Source organism: Haliotis rufescens, unplaced genomic scaffold (assembly GCF_023055435.1).
Source record: "Haliotis rufescens isolate VD_foot unplaced genomic scaffold, xgHalRufe1.0.p SCAF_70, whole genome shotgun sequence".
NCBI lineage: Eukaryota > Metazoa > Mollusca > Gastropoda > Lepetellida > Haliotidae > Haliotis > Haliotis rufescens.
Window position 1 is genome coordinate 132,810 of NW_025964362.1, and position 7,748 is coordinate 140,557.

General features: G+C 42.8%; 1 protein-coding gene across 2 annotated transcripts in view; it reads right to left on the reverse strand.

The window, feature by feature from the left end:
• The window catches only part of LOC124135651, a 114,855-nt gene extending 108,177 nt beyond the window's left edge, over positions 1-6,678 (reverse strand). Inside the window, exon 1 of one of the 2 annotated variants that reach the window (XR_007219212.1) lies at positions 6,588-6,640. The gene's annotated coding sequence lies outside the window, so the exon portion shown is untranslated. Of the gene's footprint in view, positions 1-6,587 lie in introns of both variants that reach the window. The other variant, XM_046501092.2, reaches the window with a different exon arrangement.
• Between the last annotated feature and the right edge of the window lie 1,070 nt (positions 6,679-7,748).

A 7,748-nucleotide genomic window follows, 5' to 3' on the forward strand; every position in this document is an offset into this window, starting at 1 on the left:
GGCGTAGGTTCTAACAACGTCATAAAGCAAGTGATGTACTACAGAGTATGGTTGACAAGTATATATACAGGTAGGAGATATCAGATGTAGTTACACTGGAGTGGAGAGGCATGTTATGTACACAAAAAGGGTAGTAAGCTATGGTGAGACTCATGTGCACGGGCGTGGTGCTAACAAACCTAAGAAACATAAATAAATAAAGACTAAACTTGGAATCGAGCCAACAATCATAGGATCCTGACGCGCACCAGGGACGCCTAACTACTCAGCGAAGTTCGATCAAGCTGACGCGCCCCAGGGACGCCTAACTACTCAGCGAAGTTCGATCAAGCTGACGCGCCCCAGGGACGCCTAACTACTCAGCGAAGTTCGATCAAGCTGACGCGCCCCAGGGACGCCTAACTACTCAGCGAAGTTCGATCAAGCTGACACGCCCCAGGGACGCCTAACTACTCTGCGAAGTTCGATCAAGCTGACACGCCCCAGGGACGCCTAACTACTCTGCGAAGTTCGATCAAGCTGACACGCCCCAGGAACGCCTAACTACTCTGCGAAGTTCGATCAAGCTGACACGCCCCAGGGACGCCTAACTACTCAGCGAAGTTCGATCAAGCTGACACGCCGTGACATAATTGAAATACTGTTCAAAGCGGAGTTTAATCGAACTCACACACTCATTGTAGTACATTCAGTGAGTGAGTGAGTGAGTTGGGTTTAACGCCGCTTTTAACAGTATTCTGGTAATATCACGTCGTGCCAGCTTAATGTGGGAGGAAAGCCCGAAGTGATGCAGGTCTCAGACGTTTACCACCTCGGTGAAACCCACGAGCACGGGTATGTTGCTGACAAACCTAGAAACATAATCAAGGCGAACCGGGAATCGAACCCACAATCATAGGTTTCTGGCGTGCCTAAGGGACGCAACTCTGCACAGCGAATCGCGGCGCCTTAGACGACTGGGCCACCCATGCCCCCAGCTACATTAAGAGTGAGATATCCATGCAGACGGTTGAAGTTGTATGCAGGGATTTGTATATAACAATTAGGAAAAGGTAAATAAAATCTTACTTTTAATGCTGAATGGATCTCTTCTGTTAGTTTACTGAGTAGTGAGATCTAGCGGTTAACTGTGTGTCACCCAATTAATTGTACGTGGGATATTTAGTTTCAGCAATAAAATATACAGTTACTTCTTACCTTACGGTAAAGTGAACATGTACTTGATGTATTCACAGTAAGATAAATTGTCGTGAATGACGTTGAATAAATATACTCTTACAATGTCGGGTTGCAATAACAACATGCCGGAAATGCTTGTTAACCCTGGCTTGCCAGATAACCGGTCATGTTGAAAAGTCACTTTCACATGTGTCGTGAATGACCTTGATCAAGTGTACCCTGTCAAATATCTTGGCTAGTTACAAAAAGGTCACATTCACAATTCAAACTGTACATGGTGATAGAAATGATGACAGTTGTTTTCCAGGTAATCCTGTTTACAAAAACATGTGAACTTTTGGATAAGAGTGAGTGAGTGAGTGAGTTTGGTTTAACGCCGCTTTTGACAGTATTCCAGTCATATCACGGCGTGTCAGCTTAATGTGGGAGAAAAGCCCGAAGTGATGCAGGTCTCAGACGTTTACCATTTCGGTGTAACCACGACCATGGGTATGGTGCTGACAAACCTAGAAATATAATCGGGGCGAACCGGGATTCGAACCCACAATCATAGGTTTCTGGCGTGCCTAAGGGACGCAACTCTGCACAGCAAATCGCGGAGCCTTAGACGACTGGGCCACCCGTGCCCCCTTTTGGATAAGAATAGTGTGGTCAAGTTCAACATGACAGTCAGCCTCGCAAAGTGTTTTAAGTAAATGTATGTACGCGTATTGTCACCATATTCATATATTTACAGTAAAGAATGTTTATTAATGCTTGTTTGTTGTTTAACGCGGCACTGAACAATATTCAAGATCTAAGACGACGGTCCATAAATAATCGAGTCTGGACCATACAACCCAGTGATTGATATCATGAGCATTGGGATACGACCACAGGCATCGACCAAGTAAGGGGTTTTACCATTTTGTAATAATGATTTCTACGTGAGAGAAGACACGTAGGGTAGATTTCTTTACTAAAGCAATTTACTATTAGAGCATAGAGTCTGGACCTGACAAACCAGTGATTGATATTATGAGCAACGATACACGTCGTCAGAGTACGATGACAAGCTATTAACCACGTCACTCAGCCTGCCCCCCCCCCCCCCCCCTCAACGTGGTGTGTACATATGAAGTTTGTTATCTACATTTAAATTAGCTGTCAAGTAATCTGTGAGGTTGTGGTTGGTTGATGACCATGGACCCCAGTAGGAACCACTTTCACCTGTAGTAATATTTTTCTTCGTTTTAAGTTCAGAGTGACGAATCCGGGATTCGACCCCAACTTCATAGGGTTTTGTCGCGCCCAGACGCAACACTGTACAGCGAAATAACCACAGGCTTTAAAGTTTAGTTTCAAGAGAGAATAGTTCAAATCGAAAATCGGCATATTTTAGAAAAGTACTTGTTCCGTGTGGAATTAATTAAACTATTTTTTGTAAATATACATGAAGATATTTGTATATTGCTTAAAACGTGAACGGATCGGGAGTTCTTTCCTTGAAATTCATCAGTATATTAAAAGCAATGCCGGGAAAATATATGGGCTCTCGTGCTACAAATCGAATACAATTTATTTAACATTTCTAAAGCGATCTTCTGACAGTGACACTTTGATTCTGATACTGCTACGGACATAACCATGCATGCAATGCATCAATAATTTGGAGATTTTAAGCACGCTTCTTTCAATGCCTCTCCCACCCACCACCCGCTTAAATATGCATATGTACTGTTTGAAACACATACATGCTCTAAGTCGGCACCGCGGAATATTGATATGATATTGTCGACTTAATTAAGATATAGGTCAAAGATATGTCGAGCGTTATAAATTTTGAGTCATCGCTATTAATTTTGTTGCAAACAAAACTGTGTATTCTAAGATATCGTGACACACGCGGTTTATCATTCAAACTAATCACAGAAATAGCAAATTATCTTACCTATTTAAGGGAAGTCGACCATGTTGGAGGTACCAGAAACCTCTGACTTACCATGTGTAATATAATTACGATCTAGCTGGTATATAAATAGTAACTGACAGAGGGAAGTACATACTCGTCTCGTGAATTGGATGAGTACAAAGATAAATATAGACCTTTGTTTGTTTCTGTAATTTGGACAAAGAGCTGTTGACTGAATTCGATCCAATTAAAATCACATATTTACTCAGATACCACATCTCTCTGTGTGGAGATCTGGGGGGGGGGGGGGGGCACCTGTATCGGGAGTGATATTCCAGCCACATGACGTCGACTTGTGTCGAGACTGACAAACCAATGATTGATGTCATGAGTGACAATGGATTGTATAACACACTTAACGTTACAGTGTGTGAGTGAGTATGGTTTTACGCCGCTTTTAGCAATATTCAACTTCACGTCGGGAGACATCCGACACTTAACATAACAATTTGAACAGAATAAAACCCAGGAACCTGTAGCGGACAAACATGCGCCGGCATAACCCTCATCATGTGTGACCAAGTCGCCGCTATGTCAGATATGAGTCCAATCTGGTTCAATTAAGATACTCCGATACGATATCTCTCTGTATGGCCCGTGAAGATCCGGGGTAGAATAGGCAACCCATGCTTGCCGTAAAAGGCGACAATGCTTGTCGTAAGAGGCGACTAACGGGATCCGGTGGTCAGGCTCACTGACTTGGTTGATTCATGTCATCGATCCCAACTGCGTGGATCGATGCTCATGATATGAATCATTGGATTGTCTGGTCCAGACTCGATTATTTACAGACCGCCGTCATATAGCTGGAATAGTGCTGAGTGCGGCGTTAAACAACAAACAAACAAAACAAAACAAACCTCTATGTGTATGAACTGGGGACACCGCCACATAAGTCTGCCTCAGGTAAAACCTGATGAACGTTGACCGCCGATTCCTAAACGAGGATGTGTGGGGTCTTGGGCTAATTAACATTGAACTTTCTAAACGATTCGCTACGCGATTTATACAATTTGTGTCTGTTACCCTTCGATATATGCAGGGACGGTCGGGTAGCCTAGTGGTTAAAGCGTTCGGTCGTCACGCCGAAGACCCGGGTTCGATTCCCGACATGGGTACAATGTGTGAAGCCCATTTCTGGTGCCCCCGGCCGTGATATTGCTGGAATATTGCTAAAAGCGGCGTAAAACCATAGTCACTCACTCGATATATGCACAACAAATGAAAGATAGTCCTTAAATATGTATATCGTTCTTTCACTGAACCTTCCCAACACTGCATTCACGTACTCTCGTAAGCTAAAAGGGATTTTACCATACATGTTTTTGTTTGTTTGTTTGTTTGTTTGTTTAACGCCGCACATATGTGCCCACAAATTACAGGAAACTGGATCGCTTAGCAAACAAACTAGTTTATGTTTAAACATGACCACACCAGCACAAAACTCAAAATAATATACAGAAATGTAATTCTCATTAAAGGATTGTTTTTCATTTTGTGTGCATTTATCGAAGGATTACAGTTACAATATCAGATTGTGTCACATAGAGGATTGATTTTATACTACATGTGTGGTTGTAAACGTGTGACTGTGACGTGTAAAAGTGTATAGAACTGTATGACCTGACTGACTAAACGTAGTATTTTTCTATAGCTTCAACCCTGATTATAGTTCAAAGAGTGTGTGAGTTGAGTTAGTACGTTTCTATAATATCAGAACCCGTCCCATCTGTAAGTGCGAACACATGACGAATCTTCCGCATAACCACGTGCTTTTGGCTCAGTGAAAGGTTACAGCGCGGGGAATCCCCACTGCGTGTCAAAAGCCACGTGCACGAGACTGCAGAGTCATAGCTATTTATAGAGCACCATAGAGCAAAGTGGTTACAGAACAACCGTTGTAGAACAACCCCGCAGAAGATCTAGTGTACAAATATAAGATATATAAGGTCGAAATATGTGTTTGTAATGTTTTCGTAAAACAATGTTATGTACACGTGTGTTTAGAAGTTAAGAGTAACCTCCCCTGTATTAACAGTGAAACACTGCTGACTCTTTTTTCACGCACATGTCTTGAAAGATTTGTCAAATCCTTTCTCTGTCCACATTATTCGAAAGTCCGTCGAACGATTTCACAAATTTAAACTTATATTAACATCAGGCAACAGTTACTTATTAGCGGTTCTCGTGCTTCAGTGGTGTTTTGTAACCCTTGCTCCCGAGATAACAAATCATTGTTATTGCGTTATGTCTTGTTTTTAATTGAAAGTAAACAAACTGTGTTTCATTGTATAATTAGGTTTATGTAGGACTGGGTTACCTGTAACTGCGCCAAACTGAATGTGAAGACGAACGCGCAGTTTGGGTTAAACGTTACATTTAGCGCGGTTACATCTTCAGATAACTCAGTGGGGACGGGTGGCCCAGTTGTCTAAGGCGCCGCGATTCGCTGTGCAGAGTTGCGTCCCTTGGGCACGCCACAAACCCATGATTGTTGGTTCGAATCCAGGTTATGTTTCTAGGTTTGTCAGCAACATACCCGTGCTCGTGGGTTTCACCGAAGTGGTAAACGTCTGAGACCTGCATCACTTAAATAGGGCTTTCCTTCCTCATGAAGCTGACACGCCGCGATATAACTGGTATACTGTTAAAAGCAGCGTTAAACCCAACTCACTCACTTCAGGTAACTCAGCTCTGTATTGTAAAAATAATGTGCTTATCGTCAGTCTACCATGACAAATCTACACGCGAACTCCTTGGTGTTGACGAAAATTTTGATTGACGCGGCATCTGTCGACTCCAAAATTATGAGTTAATTAGACTGTCGATTTGCATTAATAAAACATCGATGATAGCCTTTAAAATAAGCACAAGGGTACATATCAAGGAAAAGTGGGGTTCACTTAAAATACAAAACAAATAATAGCAAATATTTCGGGAAACAATTTATGTTTTAGTCAATTTAATTATATTTTTGTTGTAACAACCTTGGGCGGGTGTATTCTACTCAACACATCAATATTTTGACAACAAACCGCTCTTTGTTAGGCAAAAGACATGCCGGCTCAGTCGGATTTAGAAAAGCGCCAAATTTCAATCTCTCTGTCGTCACTAAAAACACAAACACGCCAGTCAAATTATCGTGTTTTCTGTCCAGAATATGTTCTTACACTTTGAATCAGATTAAGATTATTAGTCTACTACTTTGAAAAAAGACTGCATTAATTCTAAGATTGAGCGGATAGAACAGAACTGCAAACACAGGGTACATAATGTTAGGTTTTAATCATTATGTTAGAGTCGAACTTCAAAATTACGCATGTCATAGTGACCTACAGACAACGGATCATAATCTGCCGAAACTAGGATCGAGCCAAGGTCCAGGGGACATACATGCCACAAATTTAGTTGCGTCGTCCTTGACCCTACCTCATCTCCTAAAATAGGGAAACATTACCTTAAAACTCCGTCCCCATGTCCGTGTACAGGTATGTCATATCCAGTTCCAAGTGATAAACTCACTGGCTATGCTGATGTTTAAATTTGACTTTATTCCGTTATAACAACAACATCATCATGATCATCAGAGTCAACGCTTAGACCACGAGGACTTGTACTCCAGCAAGTCATTATGACTTATACACACATGTGCACCGCTTGGAATCGTCAGACCGACCAGTCGTGGAAACTGACCAATCAGTCCGCTCATAATATTGGATGCTGTTATTCTTCCGAACATGAAGCAATTCGTCACCACTCGGTCTTTCCGCGATGACACAAGCTACAAATGACAGAAAACATTCGACAACCCAAATTGCGCGTCGTCGCTTTCTAATGTTAATTTGTTACAGAGTGCGGTAGGTTGGTTGTCCATGATTTATGTGTTGCACCTATTTATAGTCCGCGCGTGGTAGTACCGTGTGCCTTGGTGTTGTAATTACGTGCTTTTCAATACAGTCTTACAGTAGCCCCGTACACAGATGCATGTGTCACTTTGCCGTTAATAGAACACGTCAACACGCATTGGTGATCATACGTAGTGTCAGTGCAGGGGTTTCACAGTACGGCACCGCACTGAGTGAGTGAGTGAGTGAGTGAGTGAGTGAGTGAGTGGGTGGGTGGGTGAGTGAGTGAGTGAGTGAGTGTGTGAATGAGGGTGAGAGAGTGAGGGTGGGTAGGTGGGAGAGTGAATGAGTGAGTTGGTTTGTGAGTGAGTGAGTGAGTGAGGGTGAGAGAGTGAGGGTGGGTAAGTGGGAGAGTAAGTGAGTGAGTTAGTTTGTGAGTGAGTGTGTGAATGAGGGTGAGAGAGTGAGGGTGGGTAGGTGGGAGAGTGAGTAAGTGAGTTAGTTTGTGAGTGAGTGGACGGCCTTGAATACACAAGATCAGTCAGGGCGGACACGGTAAGCCAAAGGTACTTTTGGAGAATGCCAACGAGGAGCATGGGTAAACGGAGACGTCAGGACAGTGAACAACTAGGAGATGCTACATCCGAAAGGCTTAGTCGAAATGTATATTGGAGCGCTGTCACTCGAGCCCCCCCCCCCCCGTGTAACTCTCCCTCCTACCGGGACAACACTAGCACGGAATGTTACACAACTAAAATCGGATTAAAAACAAT